We start from the raw sequence: 16481 nt of genomic DNA, 5'->3' as shown, positions 1-16481 counted from the left end.
ACACAGCTGCTAGGCTGGCATCGTTGCAAATATGGGCTTTGGTGCTGGACGGTGGGGGGGATTGGAGGAGGGAAGCAGTCCCGGTCTCGAGTCCTTGCTCCGTGATCTTGGGCCAGGCACTGAACTCTCTGAGTTTCCATTTTCTCATCTCCAAATTGATCATATTAATCATTCCTTCCTCTCAGGGTCATGGTGACAATAAATGGGGCCACGCGCGTGAAGCTGTGTTTGGCCGTAAGCGCTCAGCAGGTGTCGGCGTCCAGGAGTGGTAATAAAGTTTTGGTCTTAGTGTTTTGGCCTTCGGGAGAGTCCCTGCAGGAAGGCTTTAGGATTTCTGTCCCTTCTTCCCCTTAGATTTGTCATTGTCTTATCTTCCCTTCTGATTGTACTTCTGGGAGTCCACTGAGCCCTTCTGAAGTTTCAAGAAGAAGCGAGTGGAAAGCCACGGGATGGGCTCCACAGGTCTGCAGCGTCTCTGGCCTCCCAGCCACCGTAGGGAGAGGCATGAGCTGGCCTGGTGAGCTGACTGCCACCCCCTAAAAGCCGCCCTGGCCTTACCGTCCCTCACAGCCTGCCGACCCCTGCGGTAGATGCTGTCCTACCAAGGAAAGACTGCCCCCCCCCCACAGGCTGCCCACAGGGGGCATGGGAGAGCAAGCACTCGACCTGCTCCTTATGATGCCTACTTCCTCCTGCACTCAGTTAATTCCCTCCCCTTTCCCTAGGCTGCCTCCCGCCCTCCAAGTCTCCTCTAGACAAGGACACCCAGCCAGAGACACTCCCCATTGGCCCTGCGACCCAAATAGCCTTCTCTACAGTCGTTGTGCGCTGGAGAGAAATCTCGGTCTGAAAGGAGCAGTGAGTGAGATGTCATTGGGCTTTAGAGCCCAGATGTCCCTGCTAATGTTGGTGCCAGGAGAGACAACGCATGCCGTGTAAGGGCTGGCCGGGGCAGATGTGGCAACCCGGGGCCGCGGGGAGGGGACGAAACCCTAATGGCGGCAATGAGCAGGAGGGTCCCGGGGTCAGTTTGAAAGCAAGAATGATTCAGGACCTGGGATCCTGGGGGGTGGGGAGGGGTGGGGACAAACGCCCAGGAATGATGGGTGCACAGGATGGAGACTTTGCAGGTGACCCCAGAGAAGCCACTGCACTGCTCTGCACTTGGGATGTTTCCGGGAGAACGGTTTTAACCGGGAGCGCCAGAGCTGGGACTGAGGCGGGCAGAGTCCCTGGCACAGAGCAGTGTGCGTGCATATTACTGGCCAACATACACACCGACACCTGTCGGCCGGGGAGTCCACCCGGTGTGAGCCGAAGGACGTGTAAACTGTAAGTGGGTGTGGGGTGCCTGGGGGGCTCAGTCGGTTAAGCATCCGCCTCTTGATTTCATCTCAGGTCATGATTACTTGGTATGTGAAATCGAGCCCCCACGTTGGGCTCTATGCTGACGGCAAAGAGCCTGCTTGGGAGTCTCTCTCTCCCTCTCTCTCTGCCACGTTCTCTGTCTCTCAAATTAGATAAATGAATGAATGAATGAATGACCTGAACTGTAAGTGGTGCACAGTTCAGACACCAGCTTCCCTTCCATCACGGTAAAATATCTTGTGCACATTAAATGAACTGCTGAGGGGGTCAGATGCAAGGAAGTAGTGAAGGGGGAGGGAAGAAGAGTCAGATCCAGGGTCATGGCCTCGGCCACAGTGGGAAGAAGCACCAGGGAAGTGATGAAGATGTCTGTTTGGGTCTTCATAGCTGATAACTCATGGCCACGTCTTCGTGAGCTCTGCTCGCTCACCTCCTACCCCCTGCAGCCCCCTTGCCTCCCTCTGGGCTGCTCCAGAGTAGGTGAAAGCCTGTTGCCCTGCCCTGAGCAGATTCTCCGCCTTTCCCAGAGGATGCGTCCCTCCTGCGGGTGGTCAGTCGAGCGCCCGGGCTTGGGGGCCTTGGGGCTTTGCAGCCGGGTCCCAGCAGGGCCGTGTCACCGGGGCTCTGGTCCTGGGTCAAGGCTGTCCATTTTGACGCTCTGAGGCCCCAGGCTGCAAATCAGATGCCAGCGACAGGGCGCCCTAACTGGGTTGGCACATCACCACACCCAGTGAATCGATTTTCTCCACCTGTGGTGTTTCTAGGCCTGATCGGCTTGACTCGCTGTCCTCGCGTGCTCCTGACCTTGGAATTCAGACCCGTCTGCAGCTGCAGCCGTCTCCCAGACCTAAGGCCTTAACTAAAGGCAGGGGAGCCCCAACATCTGGCTTCTGGCCTCGTTCCTGGGAATCTAAGCCTTGCCTCTTATCCCATCCCCGGTTTCCCTGCCCGGAACTTCTTTGCCTCTGTCGGTCCCTGCTGCTTCGGCAAATCCCAAGTCATATATGGCTTTTGCCCCTGCTCCCCACAGCTGGGCCCTGTGCCTCTCCTCCCTGCCCACATGAGGGGTCCCCCCCGTCCCGTCCCCTCATCACTTTTCATTGTATTATCATTTTTTAAATGTTTTTATTTATTTTTGAGAGAGAGAGAGCAGGGGAAGAGCAGAGAGAGAGAGAGAGAGGGAGACACAGAATCTGAAGCAGGCTCCAGGCTCCGAACTGTCAGCACAGAGCCCGATGCGGGGCTTGAACCCACACACCGCGAGATCATGACCTGAGCTGAAGTCAGACGCTCAACCCAGTGAGCCACCCAGGCGCCCCTATTATCCTTTCTTTCCAGCTGGTCTCCTTGCTTCCAGCCCCTCCTCTCTCTGACCCAGCAGTTCTCAAAGGTTGGTTCTGGGACGAGCAGGATCAGAAGCACCCGGGAGTCCTTAGGCCTGCAAATTCTCCAGACCTGCTGAATGAGAGACCTGGGGGGAGGAAGGGGGCGGAGAGGGCAGCATTTCAACAAGCCCCCAGGTGATCCTGAGGCACTCAAGGCTGGGAACTGCTGTGTCCAGCACATCTTCCCTGTACCTTCCAGAACATTCTTTCTAAAACCCAGGCCAAGACCTCGCATTCTCCGGCTCAGCAACAGCGGATGGCTCTCTCGTGCCTTCAGAATTAATTTTCAATTAACTTCTTAAGCACAGTGTTCCAGGCCCTTCACCATCTGGCCCCAACCCCCGTCTCCAGACATCCCTCTATCCCCGCTCTGGGCCCAGTCCTATGGCACCAGCTCCCCCCTTTGACAACTGAAGGCCCAGTCCAGATGCTGTCCCCTGTCCTTGTGAAGCACTGTCTACCCTCCTCGTCCTCCCAGGACATTTGGTCCCACCCGCGGTGCTCTGAGTGTCTGTACGTGCCTCTCTCCCGGCCATTGCTCTAACATAGCATGAATACCTGGGGACACATTGATCTTCCCCATCCGTGCACGGCGAGCTTCTGGAAGCAAGGATAAGGGTCTTCCTAAGCTGAGCACTGGGCTGGTTCAGAACACTTGCCAATCCATACCTGCAGATGCCAGGGTTGAATCTAACTCTTGCTGGGGTCTACCAGAGCCCCGCCCTCACCCCCGCTCCCCGTCATCCTGCCATCCCACCCACCTGACCGCCTTGATCTAGAGCCACCCTTCTGGACACTTAGGGCCTCCTAGGGTCTCTCTGATCCCTCCTGTACTCCTCTGGGTCCATCTGGGCCAAATCACTTCCAGCCGGGTCACTCTGCAGCCTAACTGTACATAGGGAGTGAGGGAGGGTCCCTTCCTGGGGCACCAGGGGGCTGGTGCGAATCTTTCCCCACCACAGGGGTGGGGTGGGGGCTACAGCATTTCCTCGAGCACCTTTCCAATGATGCAGTTGATCCTGACAAACGAGAGCCATGGATACGCCAACCAGCAGCTCACCCTCCTGTTACCTAAAATAGTGGGGTAGGATTTAGGGTGGTAACTTATTTATTTCGTGTGTGTGTGTGTGTGTGTGTTTCTCCACTAGATTTACCATCCTAATTACATCTGTTTACAGCAATATTAAAATGTGTTTGCATCCCCTACATGCACGGCAACTGATAGAATGGCCGGGCAGTCCAGAGGCTGGGATAGGGGGGTGCCTGAAATACCTAAAAATTAAGCCTCGGCCTCAACCTGCAACATGGACGATCCCCAGGTAGGTAAGCAAGATTTGTGGTCATTTTTTCAGTGGGGCCTTAGCAATCTAATTACCTTCTAGGGGATATTTTCACCCAGTCGAGGAGCACCTGGGAAATTACAGGGGTGCCTGGTTCTCTTTAGGACCCGGCCCACGTGCCTCTGATCCCCGAAGCCCGTCCCGAGAGTGCCACACTCGGGCAGTCCCACCCACCAAGGCTTCCTGGGTCCTTCAAACTCCCGATGTCCCCGACTCTCGGTGGCGAAGGGAGCGTGTGGTCCTCGGTGTGACCTCCTGCGGTCTGCCGATGAGACTTCAGGTGTGGTCAAGCCCACCCACCACACCCAGGACGACACCCGGGAAGAGAGCGAAGCTGGGTCCCTTCCTGTAGCCGCTCCGGGACCTCAGCCTCTGTGATGATGTGACACAGGCCAGCACGGTCTTCTCTCCCGGAACGTGACACTCGGGTCGCCTAGCAACCTCAACATGCGGCCAGCCCGGCCAATCACCTGTGGCTGCCGACACCCACCTGCTTCCCCCGGGGTGGCGGGGGGCGGGGGGGAGGGGGGCAGAAGGCAGCCTGGAGACTAAGAGCCACCCCTGCCGGCTGCCCACCGGCCACCTCTCCAGCCACCCACCCTTTGGAAGGTCCCCAAGGAGGCGGGCAGAGTGACCAGTGTTTCTCACCTCACCCTCTGCTCCCTACCCAAGGCCCGTTCTGCGGCTTAATCTGTGACATTTAACATAAATAGTTTTCTATTCCCAGCTGACCTTTAATGGCTTTTATCATCAGCTGTGGTTCCTGGCAGCGGTACAGGAGCAGCTGTCTCTTGCCTCAGTCTATTCCAACAGGACGCCCGAGGAGGTCCCACGGTTCTCGCCACGTGAAGCCAGGGTGGCCCCTGGAGATGTCTGCCCAGACCCGGGCCTGCCGCTCTCCGCCCGGAAATATCATTACGTGTTTCAATTAGAATTAGTGGGGAAGTCAGTTATTAAGTGGTTCGTTATTATGGTAATGGAGACACTCCACACGAGCTGGTGCAGGCTGTGCCGGCCTTGCTCTGACGGCCGCTTCGGGAGCCCTGATGCTCGGTTGCAGGTGGAGCCGGGAAGAGATGGGAGGCGGGAGGCCCGAACGGGTGGGTGTCGCAGCCCCCGCCCTCTGCCTTCCGCACCCCTACTCCCCACCCCCAGGCACGGTCCCCAGGAGGTGGCGCGCACAAACCCTCCGGCTGAAATCACAAGTCCTATCCCCCAGCCGTTGTCAAGGCCGGTGCCCACCGCCACCAGACCCCTCCCGGTAGCTGTCCTCCCACTCTCAGATACGCGACCATCGCGGAAAGGATTTTACAGGACTCCTCCTGAAGAGGCTAGGGTTTGGGCAAAGGTCCTGCTGATTCTGAGGGTGCCGAGGAGGGTGCCCAAAGACCACTAGGGTGGAGGATGGTGGAGCCCGGCTCTGGTCCATCCTGCCAGGTGAACTTGGGCACGTCACATGACCTCTGAGAGCCGCCGCCCTCCCTGTATGTTGGAAGTTTGGGTCCGGAGTTTCTGATGTGCCCGCAGGACGCGGCATTCCCTGATCGGGTGTGGAAGAAACCGATGATCGTCGGTTGTGGAATAAAGTTTGTCCCCACAAATTCGTGTTGTCGCCCTACCCCCCAACATGATGGTATTTACAGATGGGACCTTCGAGACGTAACTAGGTGAGATGAGGTCATGAGCGTCCAGCCCCCACGACGGGATTCGCGCCCTTCCGAGAAGAGATACCAGATCTCTCTCTGCGCCCCTCTTCCCCATGGCTGCACAAAGGAGAGGTCACGTGTGCACGCAGTGAGGGGGTGGCTGCCTGCAGACCAAGAGGAGAGGCCTCAGAATAAAACCCACCAGGCGGCACCCTGATCTGGGACTTCCAGCTCCCAGAACTGTGGGAAATTAACGCATGTGGTCCAGGCCCCGTCCATGGTACCTTGTTACCTGAGCCTGAGCTGACAAAGGCAGGGTCCCTCCGGGGGAGAAATTCTCCACGTCAGGCGGGCGTGCACCAGAGTCCCGAGGGGGGCCCGGCCCTCCCCCTCCCACCGATGTCTGTCGGTCTTCTCTTCTGTCTGGTCCCGCTTTCAGACATTGCTTCCCAGCCGTATCTTCCTCCCCCTGCCCCAGACCACAGCGGCTGCAGCCAATGGGCCGAGCTCAGAGTGTTCCTTATGGCCCTTACCAGCCCGTGACCGACCGTGACTGGAGACCAGCCCTGGGGCCACCGAGCCTCGGTTTCCTTATCTGCTAACATCCGTGAGGATTGATAAGCCAATGCAAGAGAAGCACCCCACACAGACTCGCAAGGCGTGAACGCTCAAGATCGGGTCGTAACTGTTGCTGTTATCATCTTAAAGATCATCTCAGCGGGGGTGGGGAGAGACAAAGCCCACAGTGGCTCCCTTTTCCTTGAGATCTGATGGGTATTTGAACAGGAAGGAAAACAGGAGACCTGAGGGATCAGAACAAAGTGAAGAAGGCAGGAGGAAAAACTGGGAATGGAAGCAAAGGCTGAGAGGGAGAGATGGGGGAGACAGGGAGACAGAGACAGAGAGACAGGGAGACAGGGAGACAGAGGCAGAGAGCAGGGAGACAGGGAGCGAGATAGGGAGACAGATACAGAGAGACAGGGAGATAGGGAGAGAGACAGGGAGACAGAAGCAGAGAGCAGGGAGACAGGGAGACAGAGACAGAGAAACAGGGAGAGACACAGGGAGACAGAGGCAGAGAGATGGGGAGACAGAGACAGAGAGACAGGGAGACAGAGACAGAGAGACAGGGAGAGAGACAGAGAGACAGGGAGAAAGAGACAGAGAGAGGGAGAGAGGCAGAGAGACAGGGAAACAGGGACAGAGAGACAGGGAGACAGGCAGAGAGATGGGAAGACAGAGATAGAGAGACAGGGAGACAGGGAGAGAGACAGACAGAGACAGACAGAGAGGGAGACAAAGGCAGAGAGCAGGGAGACAGGGAGACAGAGACAGAGAGACAGGGAGACAGGGAGAGAGACAGGGAGAGAGAGACACAGGGAGATAGAGGCAGAGAGATGGGGAGACAGAGACAGAGAGACAGGGAGACAGAGACAGAGAGACAGGGAGAGAGACAGAAAGACAGGGAGAAAGAGACAGACAGGGAGAGAGGCAGAGACAGAGCAAGGAGACAGGGAGAGAGACAGAGAGAGACACAGACAGAAAGACAGGGAGACAGGGACAGACAGACAGGGAGACAGGGACAAAGAGACAGGGAGACAGGGAGAGAGACAGGGAGACAGGGAGAGAGACAGGGAGACAGAGACAGAGAGCCAGGGAGACAGAGAGACAGAGAGAGACAGAGTCAAGGAGACAGAGACAGGGGGCAGAAGGCAGCAGAGGAAGCCTCCTGACCAGGAAGGGCCGTGGGGCGGGGGGGGAGGCGGGTGGGGGGAGAGGTGCTCTGTCGTCCGCCGCCCAGCTGCGCCAGCAGGAAGGCACAGGAGCGAGAGGAGCCGGACAAGGCGCGAGACGCGGGCGACCCGCCCCAGCGAGGGAGGGAGAAAGCGGGCTTCCCCACCGCTACCTTGTACCGGGATCGTCCTCACCCAGTGGTTCTGGATCTTGGGGGAGGGACCGTGCGGTTTGATTCCTTTAATCTCTGGATGCGGCCTGTCGCCCAGGAGCGGGTAATTGGAACACACCGCTCCTTTCCAGCAGCCCGGCCGCTCGCGCCTCGCAAGGTGGGAGCCTGGGCCGCGCAGGCACCAGGACGGCCTGGGCTCCCGACTGGCTTATTGGCTTCTCTTAGAGTCGGTCCTGCTTTTCCAGGGGCGCAGCGACTGCCCGGTTCTCTGTGGGGACCGAGGAGGGACCAAGGACCCCGCCAGATGCCGTCTGTCCGGCAGCGTGGCAGGGGACAGCATCGGCGGCCTGAGCCCCGGTTGGAGAACCGTCCACCTGCCGGTGGCCTCAGGGCGGGCCGTCCCTCCCCAGAGTCCCTGTGAGGAGGTCATCCCTGAGCACAGAGACCCGGCCACTCACGGGGGTGAACCCCCATGCCAGGCCCCTGCCACTCCCGGGAACCTACCCCTTCCCAGAGCACCAGGAGCCGTGCTCTGTTTCTGCCTGCTGTTTTCCAAGCTGGGCCCAACAGCAGCGTGCAGCAGGGAGGGCGAGGGGTTTGGAAAGGGGACAGGAGATTTGAGAACGGGCTTGGAGGCGAAAGTCTGCAGAGAGGCACAGGTTGTTGGTTTTGACCGTAAATGATGCGGAAATCAGTGGCCGTCGTCTGCCGAGCAGCCCACGACGCCGGGGGTGTGGATTCAGGCAGCCCTGCTACCCAGAACCCACTGCCCCGTCCTCCCCCACCCCCCCCCCCCACCCCCGGGGCCCAAACTCTCCTTCCCTGGGCGGGAGTCTTCCCCTCCACCCAGGCATGGCTGGAGGGCCCTTGGATGACAGTGGCACATTTTCCCCTCCTCCCGGGCCGGCGCCGCGCAGCCCCTGCTGAGATAAAAGCCGGAGAGGAGCCGTGGTCTAATCACCCTGCTGCTGGAGTAGCAGGGCTCTTAGTAGAAGTGTGGGGTCAATCAGAGCAGGGAGAGGGCCGGGCCGGGAGAGGAGGCCCCGTCCGGGGACCCCCTGACCATACCTGGAGTTCCTCATCACTCGTAGGCCCAGGCGGCAAGGGCATGACTGTGAGGACAGGACCCCATGCCAAGGGGCTGAGGATCCAGGGTGAGGAGGGTTGGCTAGTATAATGAGCACAGGGTCCGGAGTCCAGGAGCTGGTTCGGCTCCGAGCTGTACAAGCTTGGGCCCGCCTCCAACTCCTCTGTGCCTGACTTTCTCCCCTGCACGGCGGGCACTGGAATCGTACAGAGGGTCTTAGGGAAAACTAGACAAGAGCTTGGCATGCAGGGCGAGCCCCACAATGTAAACCGCAGGGCTCCTTCAGTATCTTCCCATCGATCCTTGAAGCCCAGGCAGGACGAGAGCCCAGGCAGTTTTTTTTATTTTATTTTATTTTTATTTTTGAGATAGGGAGAGACAGAGCATGAACAGGGGAGGGTCAGAGAGAGGGAGACACAGAATCCGAAACAGGCTCCAGGCTCTGAGCTGTCAGCACGGTGCCCGACGCAGGACTCGAACTCACGGACCGCGAGATCATGACCTGAGCCGAAGTCGGCCGCTCAACTGACTGAGCCACCCAGGCGCCCCGAGAGCCCAGGCAGTTTTAAGAGCCTAAGTGGTTTGATTAAAAGGCGCCTTCCATGGGGCGCCTGGGGGGCTCAGTGGGTCAGGCATCCGACTTCGGCTCAGATCATGATCTTGAGGTCTGTGAGTTCGAGCCCCGCGTCGGGCTCCGTGCTGACAGCTCAGAGCCTGGAGCCCGCTTCGGATCCTGTGTGTGTGTGTGTCTCTCTCTCTCTCTGCCCCTCCCCTGCTCATGCTCCGTCTCCCCCCCCTCTCAAAAATAAATAACCATTAAAAACATTTATAAAAAAAATTAAAAAGGTGCCTTCCACGTCTTGCAACCCAACCTGTCCCCAGAGTGCCCATCCCAGCCACCCCTGGTCCCATCTGGTCCCATTTCATTGTTCAACAGCGTTCCTGGAAAGGCTTAGCTACCTAAGCCTCAGCAAGTGCAGCTAACTCGCCTCTCCTACCGCCAGGTAGCAGCTCTGGGCATTTTGAAAACTGGCCAGGAGTCTCTCTGGATCCCGTTACTCAAGGTGTGGTCTGTGGACCTGTAACATCACCATCGCCTGGGAGCTTGTTAGAGACGCAGACTGCCGAGCACCCCGCCCCCCCCCCGCCCCCGCCCAGACCGGCCGAGTGGGAACCTGCGTTGGAGGCAGATGCCAGGTAACCACGCACCTGGCGCTTGAGAAGCACCGCCCTGCATCATCTAGGAGACGCGCTTCCCGCCACTGTGTCAGATCTCAGCGACACGTCCCCAGGAAATGCGAGCTACCTGCATGTAGATTTTTTCTTTAATTTTTTTAACGTTTATTTATTTTTAAGAGACAGAGAGAGACAGAGTGTGAGCAGGGGAGGGGCAGAGAGGGAGAGGGAAACAGAGAATCCGAAGCAGCTTCAGGCTCTGAGCCGTCAGCCCAGAGCCCGACGTGGGGCTAGAACTCACAAACCACGAGATCATGACCTGAGTGGAAGTTGGACGCTTAACCTGTGGAGCCACCCAGGTGCCCCTAGATTATTATTAATCATAGTTACAGTATCGACATCTGCAAAAAAAAAAAAATTGCGTTTTTTTTGAAAAGGGAAATTAAAGCTCAATCAAGGTTATTCCTGTTGTGATGTCACCCACACGTACTTGTGTTCTGATTTGCTTTCCCGGGTGAGAGAATCACACTTGTGACCTGCACGCATTCCCAAGATGCCCACAGAAATGTGTCCTGCAGGTCGATCGGTTCACCAGGTGTCCTTCAGGGGAGAAGGGGGGGTAAACCATGGATCTAGCCCAGCTTCCCTGTGCAAAGCAGGATTCCTGTCCAGTAGATTCCCAACAGGTGGTGGATCCCATGGTGTGCCCGAGGCAGCCACGTCATCCCTGGATGGCCCTCATTCTTGGAAAGTTGTTCGTATCTGTCTGAACTATGACCTCTGTAAATCCCATCATGGACCCTCATTCGGTCCCTGACACCACACAAAACTAACCAAACTCCTCTTTCATGTGACGTCTGTATTTGTCTCCTGTGACCACCCTACCAAATTGCCACCAACGGGGAGAGTCCAACAGAAGTGTCTTCTCTCACAGTTGGGGAGGACAGAAGGCCACGGTCAAGGTGTTGGTAGGGTTTCACGCTCTCCAAGGCTCTAGGGGAGAATCCTTCTGTCTCAGCCAGCTGGGGTTGCTATAATAGAACACCACGGACTGGTGGGCTGGAACAACGAACATATATTCCCATGGTTCTGGAGGCTGCAAGTCTAAGATCAAGGCATGGAGAGATCCGGTGTCTGGCGAGGGCTGGCTTCTTGGATTGCAGAAGGCTGTCCCATTGCCATTGTCTTTGAACATCGGAGAGATAGCGAGGAAGCAAGTGCTGGTGTCCCTTCCCATCAGCACATGAACCCCATTCCCGAAGGTGCTACCCTTATGACCTAACCACCCCAAAGGCCCATCTCCAAATACCATTGCCCTGAAGGTTAGAATTTCAACATAGGAATTTGGGGGAACACAGACATTCAGTCTATGACACCTTCCCACCTCTTCCAGCTTCTGGAGGCTCCAAGTGTTCCTTGGCCTCTGGCCACATCACTCTAGTCTCTGCCCCATCTCCACGTGGCCTCCTTCCCTGTGAGTCTGAGTGTCAGATCTCTCTCTCTGACTTTCTCTTATGATACCGGCCAATGGCTTTAGGGCCCACCTTGAATCGAGGACGGTCTCATTTCGGAATCCTTAACTTAGTTACATTTTCAAAGACCGTTTGTCCAAATAAGGTCACGTTCACGGATTCTGGTAGTTAGGACGCGGACAAATCTTCTGGGGGCCACCGTGCGACCCCCTAAACGTCCACACAGACATTTACATGAGCTGTCCACGTGTCTCCTCTTCCCCAGGCAAGACCAGACCCCACCACCCGTTCCCAGGCCATCAGTGTGACCTGCCTGAGGCCTGGCCGGCCCCCATCGGACATGGGCAGAGACCCGTTTTCTCCTCTCCTGGGTAGAGGAGTTGAACACTTTTAGCATTTTTAGGGTAGGGTGATATGTGGCAGGCTGTGGGTGCCATGTGGTCAGAGTACTTGAAGCAGGAAGCCCCCCGAAGCAGGGCCCAGACTAGCGTGAGGCAAGCAAGGCATCCGGGCGGATACGTGAGGCGGCCTCACCCTCAGGAGCCTAGAATTACAGGGTCAGCCCGCTGGGCACCTCCTTCTCTTCACCCCAGTCCCGGCCCTGCCCCCCAGGAGGCCAGCCTGGGTCATCTCTGTGAGTGAAGAAGGGAGACTCCCCACACACCTGCCCCAATGCGCCCCCCTCAGACCCACAGCTTCCCCACCAGGCCCCAAGGGGTCACAGCGCCGTCCCTGCCCAGCACAGAGCGGGAGGGGTTCTGGGGAGAGGAACGGTACAAAGGCGAAGGTGGCAAAGGTTTCCCTTCTCCGAGGACCTCAGGCTGCACCTTACCCATGCTGCCGCGGAGTTCGCACGGGGCCTCTGGAGCCGGGAGGCGTACAGGTGCCCAGGTCGTGCGGGTGTTCCCAGGCGGAGCACGCAAGCCTCTGTGTCCCTTTGAGGCGCCTCCAGTCACAAGCTGAGGAGGCTGATGGGGGTCTCACGCAGTGCAGTGCCCTCAGTGTCTCAGCCAGGGGGCTCCTGCCACCACATCTGCCAGGAGGGTCTCTGGCAGTTTCCTACCCTCCACCCTCCTCCCCCTCGATGGCCCTCTTGGCCTCTGCTGAGAGCTGTCACGCGTATAGCTCCTCTGCAGTTTGCAAAGCACTTTTTCTGAGGCCTTTAATTGGACCTTCACGACGACCTCGACATTCATTCATTAGCCTTGTTTAGCGATGATGAGCCTGAGGCTCAGGGGTGAGTAAGCTGCCCCAGGCTCCACGGCCCAGAACTGGGGGGTCAGGCCTGGAATCCCGGGCTGTGCCTCCCCCTCTGCCAAGCACTGTGGACTAAACGTCTGACGGGAGCTCCCCGGGGCCAGCCGCAGCTCGGGCGTTTCGCCCCGGCACCTACAGAGTCGCCTCTTTCGACCGAGAGGAAGAGTCGGTGAAAACCGGGCCTCCCTGCCCGCCAGGAAGGGGATTTGTCTAGTTCATGGAACTTGCCAAGAAGCCCGGGGAGACAAACAGCAGGTGTCTGGGCCAGGATGGGCCGGGACAAAGCAAGTCTGCTGGCTCCCGTGTGCGGCTAAGTCCTCGCCTTCTCCCGCCCGGGAGCAGCGATTCCTTTGCTCCCCCCACAGTCACCTCCACCCAGGAGAATGCCGCCTCCCTGATTTCTCAGCCGTCCCTGAGATGGGGCCGGGGAGGAAGGTGAAGGTGGCGTTGCCTGTGCTCCTGGTCTGGTCCACGAGGCAGCTGAAAACTTTCCAGTGCTTTCTCCCAGCCCAGTGCCGCCCAGCCTGTGGTACTTTGTTACGCAGCACTAGCAGACTAATACAGCTATTACCACCATGGGTTCCGGGAAATACTTGCTCTGCTGGATGTCAATAGGGGTTGTAAGAACAGGGTTCTGCAGTCACACAAGTTTGGGAATCACTGGATTGAACAAAGCTATGTGGATCTTCTTCTTCTTCTTCTTCTTCTTCTTCTTCTTCTTCCTCCCAGGCTCCTCACAGCTATGATCATGCTAACAGGTGCTTTAAATATCTGAGAGGTGGATAGCCTCCGTGGTATTTCCCAGATTTCTATGAACACGGAACCCTTTTATCGCAAAGCAGCCATGAGATTTGTGTCGTGTGGAGCATATGTTCTGAAAACTTCCGGTTCCGAGAATCATTCTGTAGCAAGGGCTCGCCTTCCTCCTCATCCTGCCTCTTTCCCCACCGGCCGGGGAAGAGCAAGGAGCCTGGGCCAGTGGGGGTGGCGTGGGCAGGGTGGGGAGCTCTGGCCCGGAGCCCTCTGTCTGTATTTCCGCCTTATCAGACAAGCAGCCGGCCAGCCAGAGCTCTGTATTTTATGGCCCTATCATGTGTGAGATCTTGCCCATTAGGGAGAAGCTGTCAACGCAAAACATAGATTTCAAGACGCACATTCTACTCCGGGATTATGAATAACCCCTCCAATCATTAGAACGGGAGTATTTTTTAAAAATCCAATTTGTTTCCCACCTCGAAACCCATTTACTTTGCTTCCTGCCCTCTGTTAGGGAGGAGGTGGGGGGCGATCTGGAGGCTGCGACCTTCTAGAATCCTGGCTCCAGAAATCTGGCATCCCCCAGAAACAGGGCCGGCCCCTCATCGGAAACCCGAACTTTCCTTGGAATTACCTACCATCCGTTTTCTGTAGTGCAACTGTGTGCTTCTACAGGAAGGTGAAGAGAGCTGGAGAGAGAGCCCCGTGGGGGGGGGGGGGGTGGTCACTGTCCCCCGAAGAAGGATGGGCGTGACCTAGAGGGGCCCGAGCGGGACCGCCGGGAGACATTGCCTTCCCCCAGCAGGGAATTGGGGAAGGTGCTGATTTCGATTTGCCAAGACGTAAGGCAAGGGATACCTCCACGATGAAAAGGAAACAAAAATACTAAGTAGGCAAAAGGGCATGGAAAAATCTCCATTTGTGTCTGTCTCCTCACCAGTCGCTGGAGCTGGCGCCCTCCCTGCCCGCCCCTACCCTGCAGCCTCGTCACTGCAGTAAAAACTGACACGAGAGATTCATCGGGACGTGTGCCCTCGCTCAGCTCCCCGCAGCCCTCCGCAGGGACAGAAGCTGTTCGTCTTCTTTGCAGCCTCCAGAACACTGGTGAGGGGGCAGCTGGCCCGGCTCCACGATCAGACGAGGCCGGGGGGCCCCTGCCCAAGGTCAAGGCCGGCACTCGCCAAAGTCACGGTCTGTCCACGGTCTCGGGCCAGGCCAGAGTGGACGGTGTCCTCCCGGCAGGTCAGACAAGGGTCCTGGAGGCTGGGGCTGCAGAGGCTCGACCTGCTCATCGGTCACCACGCCTTCTTTCCTGCCCGACAGGCCCTGCCCTGTGAGCCCAACACCCTCCCTGTCCCAGAGAAGGTCAATGCCCTGGAGGGAGAGGGACGCAGGAGCAGCTGGGGTACAGCCACCCCACCCCCACCCCGGGGGCTGTAATGGAGCGAGGATGGGAATGACCAGGAGCCCAGAGGAGGTGGTGGCTGACGGCTGGACACAGAAGACAGGGGGCCACAGACCCGCACTTGCTAAGACGGTAAGGAGTCCCTTGGGCAGGTGGGGTGTTCTCTTTCCCTGTCCACTTCCTGCTTTCTTGGCCTTATTTGTGTATAGCGACTCACTGTTTTCTTTCCATCCCCCTAAAAGGCCTAAAATCTCCATCCTCCTCATAAAATAAACTCCGGGAAACCAAGGCCTTTCGCTCATCAGTGTGTCCCCAGTGCCTCCTCGCACAGTGCCTGGCACGCAGTAGGCCCTCAAAAATATGTGTCAAATGGCTGGGAATTAGGGCAGAGGGAAATTAAGGCACATGGGAGGGCCAGGGTGGAAATGACTTTGGCAGAGTGTGACCTGTCCCTGCCCTGCCCACCCCCCCCCCCCCCCGGTCTCACAGGAAACGTCCTCCAGACGTCCCAGCTGGACAGGTGCCAACCAGTCAGCCTTACAGAGAGGTCAGTGACCCTGACGCGTGCTCCTCCGCAGCTCCCAGCGGGGACGGGATGGCAGCTGGCCGTCCCCTGCCTTGCGTCCTCCTCGGGCGCCTACGTGGCCCGGCCCGGCATCCCTGGAGCTTCACCTCTCCCGCCTCTGCCCCTACTGAGCCTCTGTCCCTTTTAGCTCTCATTTGTACGTGGGCCTCCGCCCAAGCAAAAGATTCAGCGGGAATCCGGCCGCGTTCCCAGACGTTTAATTGGAGCTGGGCTCTTCATTACCTGCACACCTGTTCCCCAACACCATATGGTCGGAGGTAAATAGACTGTAATTGTTTATTCAGAGTCAATCCTGCCGTGAGTGAGGGCGTGCGGGGCCGCCGTCCCCCCGTGTCCCGCCCCGTCCCTCTCCGGGCCGCTGAAGGACAGAGCCCCGCACGAGGCGAAACAGTTTTGCCACGGCCCCCGCTGACTCCCACACCCGGGGCCCACCTTGGAACAGCATCTCTGCCGACTCCGGGGCAAGGTCCCGCCAGGCTACGTTGGCGGTCAGGGGCTTGGAAGCCCTGGCCCCTGCCCCTGCCAACGTGGTTGAGCGGGCGGGCACCTCCCAAGACCTGGGCTGGTTTATCTCTTTCCCGGGAAGGCTGAAGGATGTCTGAGCAGGGCTGGGCTTCGAGGCTGGAAAGCCTGGGCCCGGATCTCCGCCTGCCGCTCTCGAACTCAGTGGCCTTGGGCAAGTTTCTTCACGTCTTGAACCTCGGCTGCCTGCGTCGACAGGAAAAGTGTGGACTTCGATGCCACGGGGCCATGGATGACAGAAGGAGCTCATGTTGACGGAGCGCGTGCTGAGGGGTCCGGCCCGCTGCCGGGAGCTTTAGACCCAGGGTCTCGTTTAATCCTCACGGCAGCTCTGGTAGATGGGGACTTGGACGATTCACACTTCGCAGATGAGCGCATCGAGGCTCAGGCGGCTGAAGCCCGGCACTACCCAGCCAGAAACCAGGGGAGCTGGAGTTCTAACCCGGCTCTGTGCACTCAGGAGCCCGCGCTCTTGGCCGGGGTGCTGGAGATGATGCGTGAAGGGGGCCTGGCGTAGGGCCAGGGGCGCGGAAGGAAATCGATAAACGCCCAGCCCCTTCTCCCTGCCCTTCCTT

At 58.1% G+C, this 16481-nt stretch overlaps 1 long non-coding RNA gene across 1 annotated transcript; it reads right to left on the bottom strand.

Annotated features, from left to right (window-relative positions):
- Positions 1 to 2631: 2631 nt before the first annotated feature.
- LOC109494119 lies at positions 2632 to 4486 on the bottom strand. Its single transcript, XR_002148698.3, has 4 exons — positions 4268 to 4486; positions 3751 to 3824; positions 3312 to 3422; positions 2632 to 2839 (listed from the first exon to the last, which is right to left on the bottom strand). It is a non-coding gene; the product is annotated as an uncharacterized LOC109494119 (long non-coding RNA).
- Positions 4487 to 16481: the final 11995 nt, after the last annotated feature.

This window comes from Felis catus, chromosome E1 (assembly GCF_018350175.1).
Source record: "Felis catus isolate Fca126 chromosome E1, F.catus_Fca126_mat1.0, whole genome shotgun sequence".
Lineage (NCBI taxonomy): Eukaryota > Metazoa > Chordata > Mammalia > Carnivora > Felidae > Felis > Felis catus.
Note: the sequence above shows the minus strand (reverse complement) of the source record. Positions and strands in the feature narration are given on the sequence as shown.